General features: G+C 39.4%; 2 non-coding genes across 2 annotated transcripts; both read right to left on the bottom strand.

The window, feature by feature from the left end:
• Positions 1-16,033: 16,033 nt before the first annotated feature.
• Positions 16,034-16,106, bottom strand: trnav-aac (transfer RNA valine (anticodon AAC)). Its single transcript has one exon. It is a non-coding gene; the product is annotated as a tRNA-Val (tRNA).
• Positions 16,107-16,893: 787 nt separating this feature from the next.
• On the bottom strand, positions 16,894-16,965 carry trnac-gca (transfer RNA cysteine (anticodon GCA)). The gene has a single exon. It is a non-coding gene; the product is annotated as a tRNA-Cys (tRNA).
• Positions 16,966-17,080: the final 115 nt, after the last annotated feature.

The raw sequence follows: 17,080 nt of genomic DNA on the forward strand, positions 1-17,080 counted from the left end.
CACTCAGGCTGCTGTCAGTTGTTATTTGTCAGAACAAATGGAAAGTGAATTCTATGGATTTTAAGTCTGCTTTTTTACAGGGAATGGAACTCTCAAGAGACATTTACATTCGTCCCCCACCAGAAGCAGGTGTGGACAATGTATTGTGGAAACTAAAGAAATGTGTGTATGGACTTGCAGACGCCTCCCTCTACTGGTACAACAAGGTCAAAGAACTCATGCTGAACAGTGGGGGTAAAATGTCACGGGTTGATTCTGCAGTGTTTTATTGGCAGGATGAGCAGTCTGAGGTGACCGGCATACTGGCATGCCATGTGGATGATTTTTTTGGGGCAGGTTCAGAGGATTTTGTTACTAATGTCATACCTGTACTTAAATCTGTATTTCACGTGGGTCGTGAAGAGCATGAGAATTTTTCATATGTGGGTATGAATATTGCTACTGTGGGTGGTATAGTGCAGGTGCATCAGCACAGTTACATTGTTCAATGTTCAAACAAACAAGACCAAATGTAATGTTTGACACATGTAGCCTAGCATCCAACATTAAGAATGATACTGTTCAGTCCATACATGAAATGAAGGTCACACTTAAGTTCCAACACTTGGGAAACAGTGATGATTTAAGTTTAGTGGCTTTCAGTGATGCCTCACTAGGCAATCTTCAGGATGGAGGTACACAGGGAGGGGCTTTAATTGTCCTCATGGAAAAAACAGTAAAGTGTTCCCCTTTGTTTTGGCAATCTAAGAAAATCAAACTTGTGGTAAGAAGCACGCTGGCAGGAGAAACCCTTGCGATTGTAGCAGCACTACCCAGACGGGTTGAATGATAAGTGCTTTAATTAGAGACAGGTGTGCTATGGGTGTAGGTGTGCATAAAAGGAAGGTTTCCAGCATTGTTTGAGGCTGACGGGTGGTTGCTGCTGTGACTTTGGACGTTGAATGCCTAATGTTTTCTTAGTGGATTTTTTGAGCCGTTTGGGACCAGCATTTGATTGTGGACTTGCTGCATTTTGGGTATGTCACAGTGGATAAATAATTTGTTTTATTTAAGACGAGCTGTTGACTGTATGTGCTTTGTTCATTTGTCTTAGTATTCATTCCGAGCTGTATTTATCATGCTGTGCTTTGGCGTTAGCAAGGCTGACTCTATTAATCAAGTTTGTAGACTATCGTGAGTTATTTAATATAAAGGGAGCTGTTGTTTGTAAGCGCTCTATTTGTTTACATGGTATACATGCCATGTGGAGTTTATCCATCACTGGATGTGTCAGCAGTGCCGACTCTCTAATAATCAGGTGGGTATGCTACTGATTTATTGCATGCTGATTATGAAAATTCCATCGTTAATGCTGTACTTTTTCTTTTATCAGCTTAAAGCACTCCGGAGGTATATGCCCATATGACACTGGGTAGTGGATTTGGATGGTGGCCCAGCTTCCCCTTCTTGGTGTTTTATTATTATTTTTCTAATTTTTTTGTTTAAGTATCTGCCTAGCGGCTTACTTCTGTGACACCTGGTCCACCCCTTCATTTGTGCCGTCCGCATTAAGTGGCCTGTTCCTGGAAATAACTGTGGGACAGGGTATTTGTTTTTCTCAGTCGCTTTGGTGCATTTCTCACATCACTATTTACATTCGCACAACAGTTAGTTCAACCTCCACAACATTTAGTCATTTGTGCACGTCATAGTAGCAGTTTCTCATTCCTTCGAACAAATTGCAAATGCTTTTGGACATGCATCAATTGCTTTCATACAATTCTCTGCTGTTTTATAACATTATCATTTGTTTGTCATGTCAGTCAAAATTAACTATACTTGTGAATGCTGAATAGTCATTCCATGTAAAACTAACAGTCCTTATTTCATTGCTTCAGTCATTACATACAAAACTTTTAAAGTTGTCAAAAATTTTTTAAAGTCTTTTTTTTTTCTCCGAAAAGTCTCCTAAATTGAACAATTTTTGAAATGATGTGGCCAGACAGAGGAATGTCTGGATGTACAAGAATGATTACAGTACTATGTCTGTTGTATGTTCAGTTCCAATATGTACTGCAATGTTTTTTACAGTTGTGCACAGCCAAAGTGAGTATGTTTGTTGTAAATAAGGATGCATTTTTTTGTTTTGCACAATACTATGAACAGATTAGAATTGCAAATAGGGATGGGACGATTACCGGTTTCACGATTAACCATGATAAAATGTCCTGACGGTTAGTATTATCGTTTAAAATGTAATTATCATTATAACTGTGTTTGATTACCGTGATTTTGAAAACTCTCTGTAAATCCTGTCCAGCCAGAATCAGCTTGACGCAGGCGCTCGCATGCAACATTAGCTTTTGTGCGAGAAGGCGTGGCGGATGCAGTAACAGGTGCACTGTGTTTTAATGCGTTGCTTATGTGTGCATTTGATGTTCTTATTTAAGGTACTGTTCATTAAAACAGGTTCATACATCTCAGGGCTCCATGTTAATGTTCATTTAATGCAGGGGTGTCCAGTACAACCAGTCGATCGCAAATGCAATGCCGGTAGATCGCCTATAAGTTAATAACTGTATGCTGCTCCACGCCTCCACGAGCTTCGGAAAGCAAAGCGCCAAATTGGCATTATGGTCTTAGAAGTCTTTTTGAGTTGTTGCGCATTTCTTCTCAAGTGTGTTTTTATAAATCTTATGCCTGCCCGCTGCAGCGGAGTCGTCTAACTTCCGAAATTTGAATGCACATACATGCTGGAGTTGATCCACACGTACGGTGTATGTGCGCGCGATCGACCGAATGAGAGAGAAATGCTTCTGATAATGTTGTCAGTTTATTTCATCAAAACCGCATCTCCGCTATATGGTCTCACCATGTACTCAATGATTTTTTTTAACTCCTCAAAAAGAATAGAGTAATGGTGACAACCCTAAATTCAACGTAGAGATAGTCCTCCTAACACACATTTAAAGTGTTATTAAAAAATGTAACTGTGTTTTGTTAAAAAAATTTTTTTAGCAGGTAGGTTTTGTCAGCTTTCTCATTTTAAAAGTAGATTGCCACACAAAAAAAGGCCGGACACCTCTGGTTTAATGTTTATGCTTAAAGTGCATATAGCTGCTACTTGTATTTGTTGTTTGCTGATTTTCAAAAATAAAACTTGTTAAAATTTTTCAGTGTGTGTATCAGTTCTTTTTGAACACTTCCATCTCAATTTAAGAAAACCATGATAATATTGATAACCGTGATAACTTTGGTCACTATAATCATGATATGAAATTTTCAAACCGTCCCATCCCTAATTGCAAAGAGCATATGCAGTGAAAATGTGAAACATACATATTCAGTGTCTTGTACTCAGTTACCTCACTAAATACAGTAATGTGTAACTTTATTGTATTTTTCAAATAGCTGTGGAAAAGTGTATAGTCTTGAGTATTTTCAGGTAGTGTCACCAAGATTTTACTTTTTTGCATTGGAAAACATTTATAAAGTAAACTGTCATAATGAAAACATGACTAAGCCACTTGACTATCTTGTTCATAAACAATGGTGTCAGGACTTTTCATTTTGATGACACTGACACTTTCATTGACATGAATACTTGCTTTTGAGGAATGTCCTATCCATTTTGAGCAAGTGACACACTTTTGCAGGTTATCAACTAGGTTTTGCAGTTTGTACTAATTGTTTTGAGAACTGCATTAACTGTTGTGCAAATGTAAATAGTGATGTGAGAAATGCACCAAAGCGACTGGGAAAAACTGTAAGTTGGGCATTCGCTACCCCATATTGTTTCAACTGGAGGAGGTTTGCGTGGTTGTATGGTACATTTGTGGTCGTGTGCATGAGTTAAGATAAGATGTGTGTGACTTATAGCGTGTGTATAGTGTGAGAATGACACGTCGTTTAATGTGCGTGCGTGAATTATAGAGGTGCGTGTGGTAAATAGATTATGGTTTAAGTGAGGAATGAGTGCTAGTTTGTTTACTTTATTTTGTATTTGTTATAAACTATGATGTGATTTATTTAGTTTTCTTTGTTTATTTGATTTAATATTGGTTTCACAAGTGTGTTTATTTGGTTATTTTGTGGAGCTGTGGTATTTTATTCAACTGTTAGGTCGGTCAGGGAGGAGTGTTAACCTCAATTTATTTTTTTGTAATTGTTCACTGAGTAGTTTGTGTAACTTTGTTTCTTTGAAACACGTGTGGTGAAGTGAGCCCAAAGAAACTTGTATTTAAAGTGTGTTGTGAAGTGGAAATTTGCTTTTCTTTCTCCCTGTTATCCGATCTGAACTTTTGATGTCTGGAACCTAATCCAGTGTTTTTAAATGAAGCTAGCTTCACTAGTCTTGTGTTAAAGATTACATTAAATTGTGGTTTTACTTTCTGTATAAATAAAGTATTGTTGTTTTTGTATTCGTGTCTCCTCTGAATCTTTGTGGGAACTAACCTGTGTCCCATTTATATTTCCCTGGGTGTAATTCCCAGGGTGGCGTAGTCCGTTACAAAGACTTGGGTGTTTAGAAATCTTTTAAGAGGTTCCGAATAGTACCTTGTTAGAGGTAAATTGTGTGTAGAATAACACCTCTGGGTGCAACACTGTCAGATGGTATTGACACTGCTATGTTCTTGCTTACTACTGGTAAAGCTGATCTTAATGATCTTCCACTTATTTGTGTTACTTATAATCATTCCCTGTTTAACGCTCTTCAGTCTACAAAGCAGGTCACAGAGAAGAGATTAAGATTAGAAATAAAGTGGTGTCAAAGAGCTTCTACATGCTAATAAAATCGAAGTGCGTTGGTCAGAAGCCAAGTCACAACTTGCTGACTGTTTGATACAGAAAAGGTGCTTCCTCACTTGTGCTTCTTAAAGCACTGTATGAGGGTGTATGGAAACTATAATAGGGACTTTAAGCAACAGCTGGGAATGGAACGGCTACGGCGACCGGAAGTATGCTGTCAGACCGCCGTAGCCAAGAACGTAAAAATCACTAAGCAACCGTAAACAGGACAGCGCAACGTGGTATTAATTAATTTATTAAGATACAAAAAAATGTCATTTAAAAAAGCAAGAGAAGGATTGCTTTTGGCGTTACATGACAATCTTTTGTCAGAAGTTTTTACTATTGTATGATGTAAATAAGTCTAAAAACCTAGATTTAAGCAATACTGAAAATGTTGAATACTTAAAAATCTTTAAAAGTAGCTTACCTTTAAAACATTTGAACACATATTATATAAAAGACTTGTGGTACAATCATAAACTGATGCAATTACAATGTCATATGCCATGAATCATAATATTTATTTACATAATCTCTCACGTTGTAGCGACTACGGCAAATCAGCTGTTCTCCCGTAGTAGACCGTTACAGTAGAACGTCGCAAAGTAGCAGTTAAATTCGCGCATGCGCAATACAACGCCAGAATGCCGTTGCCGTTCCACCAGAGGCTGTTGCTTAAAGTCCCTATTATCGGGAGAGCCAGTGAGACTGGGGAGAGGAAGTTGTTCTCGGTTTGTAGGGTGTAACCAATGTGGCGAAATGGGCTTAAAACGGAATAACAATCTTTCCTTGGAACTATGTTGCATCTATAGTTATTTACACACACAACACCTATTATTGCTAAAATAAATTTAAAATGAATGTGATCATAAGCATGTTTGTCTTGTCATTCGTTTAAGAATAAGTAAAACAGCTGCTCCACAAAAAAAGATGCACAAGTACATAAACATTTTTCTTTTATATATATTTTTTAAATAACATTGCTAAAAGATTCAATCTATCCTTTTTTATGTGTTGAATTTGAAATGCTTTTCATATTTATCGTACATCTTACGCAGATTGCCCTCGTATAATGAGAATACATAACTCTGACAGATTTTACGTATCACATCCGCTTAAAAAGGTGCAATCTAATGTTGTTTACATGAAATAAGCCTGCTCCCGAGCTGGTTTAATCTTACGGACCGGTTGCTATGACAGCAACTCTAGGATGAGTTTCGAAGAACTAAATAATTAAAGATCAAGACAAATCGACAACAATCAAATCCAGCTGACTGATTAATCCACGTATGAAGAACAGACCCCAGATATACTGTTGACATAATATTACCTGCAATGTGAGGTCATGAGCCTGTGGTACGGTCACATCAGGACATTCATCCTCAAGGTCTTCATCCAAGATCTCAGGCAGGATGTCAGCATTACCAGTCTGCTGGCTCAGAAGATCTCCTCTGTTGGATTGTGCCAGAAGATATTCAACAGCAATTCGCTCTCCTGCAATAGATATTCATCAAGGGAAAAATTGTTTACTTGCGTACCATGTCACAGTATAGGTCTGATCATCAACAGCAGACTTTTCTTACCTGTAGGTTTCCCAGGGGGGATAAACTCTGGAAGAAGAGGTTTTCCCAAGACTTTGTTGCTGAGCGCATTTACATTGGACATCAAACGAATGTCATACAGCTTTGTCCTGGATGTCTCAGTCATTGAAAGTGCTTGTGCTGACCGGTTTAAATTCCACCTTGACACACCCTCAAGCATGTACATCTGAGTGTGCAATGCATTGCATCTCCACCCTACTCAGACAAAAAACAGGATCACTGATTACAACAAATTACAACAATATTATGTCAACATTCAATAGCAAAATATACCATGTGTGTGTGTGAGGTTTTAACATGCCTGGAATGAAAGCACACTGGTGCTTATGAAAGCTTTCCAAAGAGGAGGACCCTCTGGCGCATCTTAGAACATCCAGTGTCTTGTCTCCTTTCTCCAGCCCTGACCCAATGTTAGTATAAAGCTGCACTCCTGGTGGATCCTGGATGCAGGCAAGGTGTTTTTGCTGTACCTTCCACACTTCAGACATGCGCTCGTGGTTAATAAGGTGTAGCCCAGTGCCGTCCACAAGGTTCCACATGGAGTCAAGGAGACTTTTGATGAGGGCACGGGTCTCCTCCACTCCCCGGGTTTTCCTGCGGCAGTGCTTGGCTAGTTCTTTAGGGCTGATGCTCGCCAACACCTGGGCATCTGTTGGCTCATAGCCCTGATGCTTTTGCCTCAGCTCTGACCGCTTCGCCTCCTTCAGATTACTGATGTCCTGGTAATCCCACTCAAAAATGCAGCTCGACAATTTGGAGCAGAACGTACCATAGAGTGGATGGTGTTCCGTGATGAGACCTTTGGTGAATCGCCTCATAAAGTGGAACACATCCAACCGCACAGTGGACGTCCATGGCCGAAACCAATGGAGAACTGGGCTCACCCCTGTGTAAATTCACAAGATCATGAATAAAAAAAAATTCCTCACAACATGTATGCATTCGTCATGTGTGTGGCTTGTCATTTCAAAATATGTGTTCGGTGGGTCGAGTGAATGTGAATCTATGTGCATCACGTGTTTTGTCAAAATAAGTGCCTGCTGCAGGGTTTATGGGTTTATAAAAAAGACACTTGTGTTTGCCAGATACTCATATAATCTCAAGTTCACTGTAAGGGAGTGTCTTGTGTGTATTTTGTGAATGTGAGCGTCTCTTTTATCATAAACGGTTTTGACACGTGTGGAGCAGGCACTTATTTTGACAAAACACGTGATGCACATGGTAGGGCTGCACGATTCGGAGAAAAAATCTAATTGCGATTTTTATGATCAAAATTGCGATTCGCGATTTAAAGTGCAATTCATTAGTATATAATAAAAGAGGTACATCCAGGTTTGTTGTGGTGGTTTTAAAGCGTAACTAAACCCCTAGTCAGAGCCTGACTCCACCCACTGGCAATATTTGAAAAATGCAAGAAAAGTGGGCAGATCCCAACGGAGATAGAGGGGACGAACTTAAGTGTGTAATGAGATCGTAACAAGGGCGTGGTGAGCTTGAATCTGCTTACGTCACGAGTTACTTTTTGGACCCAACATCCAATAGGAAAATTCAACTGCAGTAGCTATCGTTCAACCTGAAGAGGTCAGCACTCAGACGTTTTTACACCATATTTTATAGTGTTGAAACACTTTATATCCTAATGTCAAAAAACTTACTAAAATCAATGAACAGCACTAATAAAGCATCATTCTTACAGATCATTAACTAAAAAAAGTTGGTTTAGGGTTTAGTTACTCTTTAATAGCAACAAAGAAAGATGCTGTGCTACTGTTTATTTAAAACCCCTTAAACATTGTACCAAGTTGTCTGCAGGACTTTGCTATTCTGCAGACAAACTTTTTTTTTAATCTAAGAACATTAAAAAAAATACAATTTAAATTTTTTTTTTGAAAGTTTTATTTAAAATAACATATAGGCCAATGTATTTTGGCTGTCACTACAACAATGCATCTGATAAGCAAATGTTTAGTTTTTCTTTTAATCATAAGACTATACTCATCTTGTTTTACTTTTCAGGCATCTGTAATAAATGTAAATATATTAGTTATTAGAATCTATGATTTAACATAAGCAAAAAATACAAATAAAAGACTGCACAGTCCTCACTGTAGGATTTTAAATGTGGAGCTGCAGAAGCTTGTTCAGTTAAGAGTAAGGAGTGATTTTAATTTTTGGTGTGTAATAAACATTTCTGACACAGAAAGCACCAGGTTACTGTCACTTTAAAACACAAGACAGCTTTAAAACTGCTCTGCTTCAATATAGCCTACTGATAAACATCCAGCTGTTTATGTTCACTTAGACAAGAAAGAAAACTTAAGTTTAGTGATCACGCGTGTGCTGACTGCTCTGTGTGTGCGCGCTTCATGAACCCTCATGCCTGTAAATATTCAAAGCGGCGCAGATGTGCGCGTGCAAGAAAGTATAATGTACCTCTTTCGTCTGCTGTGTTCCGGGCTTTAATGAAACCTGCTTATAGTCTGATGAGGCGCTTGTCATTGTTTGCGATGCATGACGAGAAACGGACGTATATACACCTTTCTTTAAGTCCAACATTACACAAAAGGGAAATGTTTTCGCGCATTTCTGTCCTTTCATTTGCCGGTTAATGAGTTATAATGCGTTTTTAAAATGACTGAATCCAAAATCTGCCAACTTCATGACATTCCGCGTTGTGCAGTTAATTCCATTTGTATGCATTTCGCGATTCTGTCCGTGTTTTCCGCATCGCGGAAATCATATGGCCGTACACTTTGTTGAGGAGTTGAACTGCTGCTCGCTCATGTTTTCCTAATGGTGTTATCTGACGTGTAGTCAGCACCTCAGTGTTCATGCCCTCTATTGGTCTAAACTGCATCAAACGTAAAATGCGCATGAAGCGAACTGTCAAAAACTGCGTACTAGATGATTGTTATATTTAATAGTTTTGAATCGAAATAATCGCATTTCTTGCGATTCGAAAATCGCATCCATTCACATCGCGATTTCGGTTTTAAAACGATTAATCGTGCAGCCCTAGCACATGGTTCACATTTTTTGAAACCACAAGCGACACACATGACACTCCAAACCCATATTTTGAATTTGTGCCCCTCAGAAGAGCAGTCACCAGCAGCCACTGGTTTCTAGTGTCATCAACTGCATTATTTGGCAAAAAAACATCAACCCAAATTACAGGTAACCCACCTCTGTCACTGCAACAGTCTCTATCCACATAGATGGCGGCTGGCTGTGGCTCACCAGCATCCCTGTACCGTTGGACGATCCCTTGGCACAGGTCATCCAGTCCAGCCCCCTCGCCAGTTGTGAGGACAGAGTTGAGGACCTGACCATACTCGTTCCCAACATTGGTCATCCATGTTGCCGTGTTCTCAATACCACCAGCCAGTTTTTTGGTCACCTGTTATAACAAAAGAATATACATCATTAGCACATGTATTCTTATTAAACCCTAAAAGAACAAATGAGCTCAAGCTTATACAGGTTTACTTTTACCTTCTTAGTGGAATCGAGCTTCAGAATTCTGCCAAACGTTGAAGTGATGACACCTTTGAGTTCATCAAGGTGGCCGACAACATCGTTGGCATGCACTGTCTCAAACCACTGGGCCAGGGGCAAGGGAATGAAGGGTGGTGGCGGGGAATAAACAGCCTGGGACTGCTTCAGGCAGGATCTTTTGTGAATTTCACAATCTGTGAAATAGTCACAGGATCTCCTGGCCCACTCCTCACTGTGTGCCTCTTGAAAGGCCTGCTGCAGGTAACTGGAGCTATTCCCTGCTGTTCTAGGACGCAAAAGTGTCACACATTTTCTGTCTAGTGCCAAATGTGTAGTCAACACAGCAGGGAATTTGTTGCGGTTAGAGGGGTCCAGTTGCTTTAAAATCTCAATACTCCAAGGACAGACAGGTATTTTGCACTGGCTGCACCTTGGGTAGTCTCCCCCTATTAAATAATACTTGCTCTCCACATCAATGACCTCTCTGACCTTGGTGTAAATGCCAGAGTGGTGCATCTTTCGGCTGCACTGAGTACATTTCAAAGGGATGCCCCACATGCGCATTGGTGCCCACAGGAACATCCTCTGTCGAAAGTAATCATGTGGGTTTGGAGGTGCCACAGATCTGATTGGGCTTGGGGGGTGGTGCCAATTTTCCCTGACATTCTGTCTCAGTTGCCCTCTTGCGTCATAGAGAATGTGGGCAATCCACTCCAAATCACCTGGCTTGATGACCCGGAGGAATGGCTTTGGTAAAAACCCGGCCCGGCTTACCTCTGGAAAGCGCAGAGGGACTGGTAGTCCTGGTGCTGCTGGAGGAGGAGCAGAAGCAGGAGAAGAAGGAAGTGGTGTGCCACTCTGAGTCGCTGGTGCCATCTCAGATAGTGTGGAAGGGGTAGGAGCAGGAGCAACTTGGAGACGGATGGTTGGTGTTGTCTCCTGGGCTGTGAGGCAGACTGTAGCTGGAGCATCTCGGCGAGAGACGATTGGTGTCGGTGTCATCTCTTGGGCTGGGGTAGTGGAGGGACGGGCTGAAGGGGTTGAAGGTGAGGTTAAGACATGACACTTCTCAAGGTGCTCTGATAACCTGACAGCACCCATGGCCTTTGTGCCGCAGTGCTCACACTGCTCCTGGACATGGAAGTCTGACAGATGCTGTGTAAACTGGTCAGAGAGCACTTCCTGAGCACAAAGGGAGCATGTCATACTATTATCACTGGTCCCTGTCTGCTGTGGACCTGCTGCGGTCCCTGTCTGCTGTGGACCTGTTGCGGTCCCTGTCTGCTGTGGACCTGCTGCGGTCCCTGTCTGCTGTGGACCTGCTGCGGTCCCTGTCTGCTGTGGACCTGCTGCGGTCCCTGTCTGCTGTGGACCTGCTGCGGTCCCTGTTTGCTGTGGACCTGCTGTGGCCCCTGTCTGTTGTCCTGACTGGGGGAAACAACATTTTGTATTTACTCTCTATATACTCTTATCCTGTAAATCACACAAAACTCTGCATCAAAACAAGTCATTTGGAGAATCAAGCACATACAGCGAAGAACCAGCCATGGGGAACAGCTGTAAAGGAAGCATTTGTCAGCATTTTTGTCTCACATCTTATGCTTAAGGATTCAATGACATTACTTACATCATGGTAGCCACATTTGCAGGGAATCGTTTTCCCAAAAATATCTCTTTTTCTGACCGTTAGGCCATATGCAGGGGTCAGCGGACAATTCTTTATCCTCTCTAACACTGCCTTCCAACGTCTGCTCCCAGGTCTCTGGCCAGTGGAAAATTTATATTTCCCCTGGGCAAACAGCATCATGACGCCGGTCCAGAATGAATCTGGCTTTCCTTGCTTTGGCATCTATAGGACAAGAGGTAGTCATTTATGCTGTTGTATGCAACATGTAGGCCTGCATGCACAGACAGATAAACAGACAGACAGATAGATAGATAGGAAATTAAGCAGCTAAAATATAAGGTTGTATGTTTTTTACAGTCTTAACTTATCTGGTCAGGGCCCGTATGTATAAAGCTTTTCAGAGTAAAATTTTTGTCTTAAGTGTGTCAAAATTCTAAGAATAATGTCATTTTACTCTTATTCCTAGACTTAAGCATAAGTTTGATTTATAAAGCCCCCTAAGTGTTAAGACTAGGTCTCAGCTCCTAAATTATTTAAGAGAGCTGGAGAGGTCTCTTAACCTAGTTTAGAGTAAGAGGGCAGCAGAGAGGCGAAGATCATGCACTTTACAACAAAGAATGTGTTAGAATTACTTTAATTCAAATGTATTTATATAGCACTTTTGACAAATTTATTGTTGCAGAGCAGAAAATGTACAATAAATACATATTAGTAGTATATAAACAGTAGATAGGAATTAATATAACATTATGAAATATAAAGAGTATAGGGTTTTTTATACAATGTATATTATATTACACAATATAATATACAGTATAAGATCTATATTAGTGAAACATATTTAAGTGCTTGCACAGTACCAAGCTTTTTTATGGGATTATCAAGACAGCATACTTAAAGGTGTATATAAATTTGCATAATATACACTGTAAAAGTTAAAGTTGGATCAAATTATTGATATTGCCTAAAAATGTAATGTTTTTTCAAGTTAAATTTTCTGAGTTTAAGTGAAATAATTAAAGTTAAAATGTTTAAATATTAGGTGTTCCTAATTGAAGTAAGTTTTTTAAGTAGAGATGCTTTTGGTTTTACAGTTTATGACAGGTAAATAAAATACCATAAAATGTAAATAACATCTACAATAGCATTATCAACCTCAAAAATTGCAAAGTATCTACAAGATTGCAGTGACATCATAATAGTGTCACGATTCCGCACTCTTGTCATTGCTTTATTCTAGTCTTGAGGCAGAATCATGATAGACTCATGTTTTGTATGCCTGCACGTGGCCTTTTTGTTGGGCTGCGTGCTTGTGTGTCTTGTCACTTTATCCCCGCTCCCTTGTCATCCTCTTGCCTTCATTGACTAATCCTTGTCACCTGTACCCCTCATTAATTTACCCCTATTTAAGGTCCTTGTGCTCTGTGTTCTGTCTGGTATTGTTAGCTCTGTTCTTGATCCGTTCCTGTGTTAAGTTAAGTTAAGTTAAGTTAAGTTAAGTTAAGTTAAGTTAAGTCAAGTCAAGTCTAGTAAGCCAAGTTCTTTGAATGTTGTTATTGTGTTGTCTAGTCAAGTTCAGTCTAGTTAATGTCAAAGTCTAGTCAAGTTTAGTATTAGTCAGTCCTAGTTATTGTTTCTTATTTAATGTGCTTTGCTCCCACGTGGGCTCTGTTTATTTATTAATAAAGTCATCTTTGTTTTCCATCTGTCTGCGCTTGGGTTCGTTCTCATTCTAATCATGACAAAGAGTATAAAACCCTGACCCCAAGCATAATGTTAGCAATGAGCAAACCAAATGTGAAAGTGACAAAGATGGCAAAAATTACAATTGTGTTTAAGTGGAGAAATCCAGCTTAACTTGATAATCTTGTTCAGGCTTGATCACAAGTATTTTTTATCTAAGTGTTTGCAAACTTTAGTATTTTCTTAAACAGCTTGTCAGTGAAATGAAAATGATATGATTCATCATCTTAATTTTTTAAATAGCACTACGTTTGTAACATGTTAACATGTTTTAACATGTTAAAATCTTAATCAAAATGGTGCAAATCTTGTAAAATAAACGTATGTACTTATTTGTAATATTGTTAAACATTTCTTGAAGCAAATTTAAATTAATATATTTAAATACTAATATAATTGTAATGTCTTCATGATTCATGAATGTATGGTGTCACATGCTGCTGTGAATGTACCCTTGCCGGCTTTCTATGGGCTTATTCAGAGGTTAAGGGCGGCCATTTTAGGTTGAAATCATTGTAGTCCTCAGTTTGCAGCACTTAAGTCAGCACTTAAGAATGAGTCTTACACTTTACTTAAAGTGGCTTTCAGCCTCTTTATAAATGTCTCCTATTCTCAAACTGGTCCTACTCCTTACTAAGAATTTTTTGACACTTAAGTCATAGCTTAAGACTATTCTCTTAAGAGAATTTCTGAGAAGTTTTATACATACAGACCCAGGAATTTTTTAAGTCTTAAGTTTCTGAGACACTGTTTCATTTACATTGTTATGTTAATGTGAAATACTTTGTTAAGATCACATTAGATGGCATGAACTCACCCTGATGGTTGTCGGTTATTAAAAAATGTAATCAAAACAGTTTAGTGATGAAAGAAATGGGAAAAATGATACTCTCTCACTCACAATCTCTCTATTGTATGATAACTGAACTAAAATCACAACACAAGTCAATCCTGTTTCTTCATATGATGTTTTTTTGATACAGAATATGATGAATGACATGAATATATAACAAAATATCCAATTCAGTTTACCTTGATGGCTATTTTCTGTTTCAATCTCTTGTCCTATTGCTGCAAGCGTTATGGTCAAGTGGTGTAACCAGTGTTTTGTCTGAAAGACTAATATTATACAAAAAAAGATCATATGAATAATAATTTAATACTCTAATACACTGTAATAATGGGTATTTAAACGATTTGTACTTAAATGGTCAAAGAATAGACATAAAACAAGATGTTTACAGCATATGGTCTTGCTCAGTACAATGAAAAACCCATACAATTTAAATTTAGAAATAAATATAATAAAAAACATATTCTCATAGGATATTACTAATTAAACAACTATTTTCATGAGAACTCATGAGGTGTAAAATATTAGATATTAGCCATTTTTTGTGACTATCTATCTATTGACAACATATTTTGTTAAAAATAGTATAAATGTCATATTAAATAATAATTAATGGCGTTATCCTTTAAGGTTTTGTGACCGTCTTATCAAACTTAACAGCGACATTTACACTCGACACAGACACAAAATTGAGCATCTCTGTTCTAGTTTAATTTGATGGACCAAAGACAGACACAAAAAAGACACTTAAAAACGTCAAGTAAAGAAAATAATTAACATAGCGATCAGCGTTATCCCGCTATTTGTGACCGTCTTATCAAACTTCACGAAAAACATCCAACGTTGATCAAAGCAGAAGTATTTACAAACACAACAAATACTTTTACGATTTCACTTCAGTGATTTATAATTAAATTCAGATAATTTAGTAAGTTCTACTTACTTTTAGTGTCTAGAGATATTCGCCGACGGTAAATACAGTTACCTGAGGATGAACTATAACATTGTCTCCGTCAGTAACCAATCAGAACACTGTTTGCACGGGGCACCTGTTTCGACGCATATAATTGGCTCTTTTGCCCCCCTTGGAGCGGCAACTGTTTCGAAGCATATGATTGGCTCTTTTGCCACGCTGTTGTTAGGACTCTGTTCGGATTTGTTAGGAGTTGTTAGGAGTTGTTAGGACTTGTTAGGAACTGTTAGGACTTTGTTAGGAATTGTTAGGACTTGGTTAGGACTTGTTAGGACTTCTTAAAGCAGTCCAATTAGTGGAGGGTACGGCCACCTCGTCCTGTGAGGCCATCCTGTGAGACTTTCCCGTAACGCCTGCTGTGGGGCATTTTGCGATTCCTAAATTACCACCAAGTACGTAGTAGCGTGCATCAAATTGTTTCCGTTGTTGGTGTAATTAAACGTTATCTTTTAGAAAGCGTTCATTTTGGCCTGACAGAAGGGAAACGCCTGAAGAGAACTGTGCATGAGCAATCCATCGCCTTAGACATGTTTAGAAATAATTTCAAGGACTGACCTTTAATTGATTGGGGTTCTTTTTCAAAATAGTTTTCATCGGATTTCGACATGAAACAGGCAAAAACCAAAGGAGACATATATATACTTTCAAATAAAAACTTTAGAAAAAAAACATAAAAAGCGCCTATTTATTTTTGTGTTTATTAGAGGCCTGACATCACATACAACCATGTTTAGCACTTTCAACAGTGTTTTATGTAATTTCAAAGGGTTTCCTGTAAAATGATACCAAACTTTTGTATGTAAACCTCTGCATGTGGGTATGGGAAGCTTTTGAAATTGGGTAGGCCAAATCCAGGCGAAAATCCCCAAAATAGCTTCAGGGTGTAAGAAGTTAAAAGTGCTTCATGATACAAGGAGTAACGTGGCTCAAGAAAGGAATTTAACTCGCAGCGTATCAAAAAAACACACTGTTTCTGCCCGGTTTCGAACCGAGGACCTTTCGCGTGTTAGGCGAACTTGATAACCACTACACTACAGAAACCCACATACTCTGACACATATTTTGCGATCGTTTGAAGGGACCGCACAAACTGTATGAGAAAGGCGGTGCATTTCCCAGAAATGCATGGATGCTTCTTCTGAAACCGGCAAACAGCTACACACTTCTTAGTTTGGATATCTCTCCGATTTGTTTCAGAGATGACGTGTGAGCAGTCAAGTCTCAGCTCTGCGATCTGACCGAATAACGCAGATATTTCCAAACCTGCTGCTGGTCGGCTACTGTCCTGCAGACTTCAGTTTCAACCCACCTCCAACACAACAGTCTGTAATTATCAAGCAACCTTGAACACCTTGATAAGCTGCTTCAGATAAGTTTCATTGGGGTTGGAGCTAAAATCCGCAGGGCGGAAGCTCACCAGGAGCAGGGTCAAAGACCCCTGCTATAGTGTGAGCACACAATTTGTGAACTTTGGCTTCACATCGCATGGGATTTACTCGTATAGTGTACGTTGGCATTTAGCCACGGCTGTGCTGAAATGGCACAGTGTATGCTCGTCTTTAGCGTTAGAACAGGGGTAGGCAACGCCGGTCCTGAAGTGCCGCAATGCTGCAGATTTTATTTCCAACCCTGAATAAACCTCATCCACCTGTGGTTCGCAGGTGACCTTTAGACCTAGGCCTGTTCATGTGGGCCTGATTGGAGCTGGAGCTAAACTCTGCAGGACTGCTGCACTCCAGGACCTACGTGAAAAGGATCCATGATGAACTTTGAGTCCGAAAGATTAACGCGGCAAACTACCGCAAGAGGTTACGGACATACAGGCTTAAGGGGGCACCCGGATTTGAAACGGGGACCTCTTGATCTGCAGTCAAATGCTCTACCACTGAGCTATACCCCCTATGAGAACACACGTGACTGAAGAATTGAAAAACCAACATGTGTTATGCTTCACCACAGTTAAAGCTGTCTGGATAATGTCCAAGTGAACGGTTAGACCTCCCTATCTGCGTTTA

This window comes from Paramisgurnus dabryanus, chromosome 14 (genome assembly GCF_030506205.2).
Source record: "Paramisgurnus dabryanus chromosome 14, PD_genome_1.1, whole genome shotgun sequence".
In the NCBI taxonomy this organism is placed as follows: domain Eukaryota; kingdom Metazoa; phylum Chordata; class Actinopteri; order Cypriniformes; family Cobitidae; genus Paramisgurnus; species Paramisgurnus dabryanus.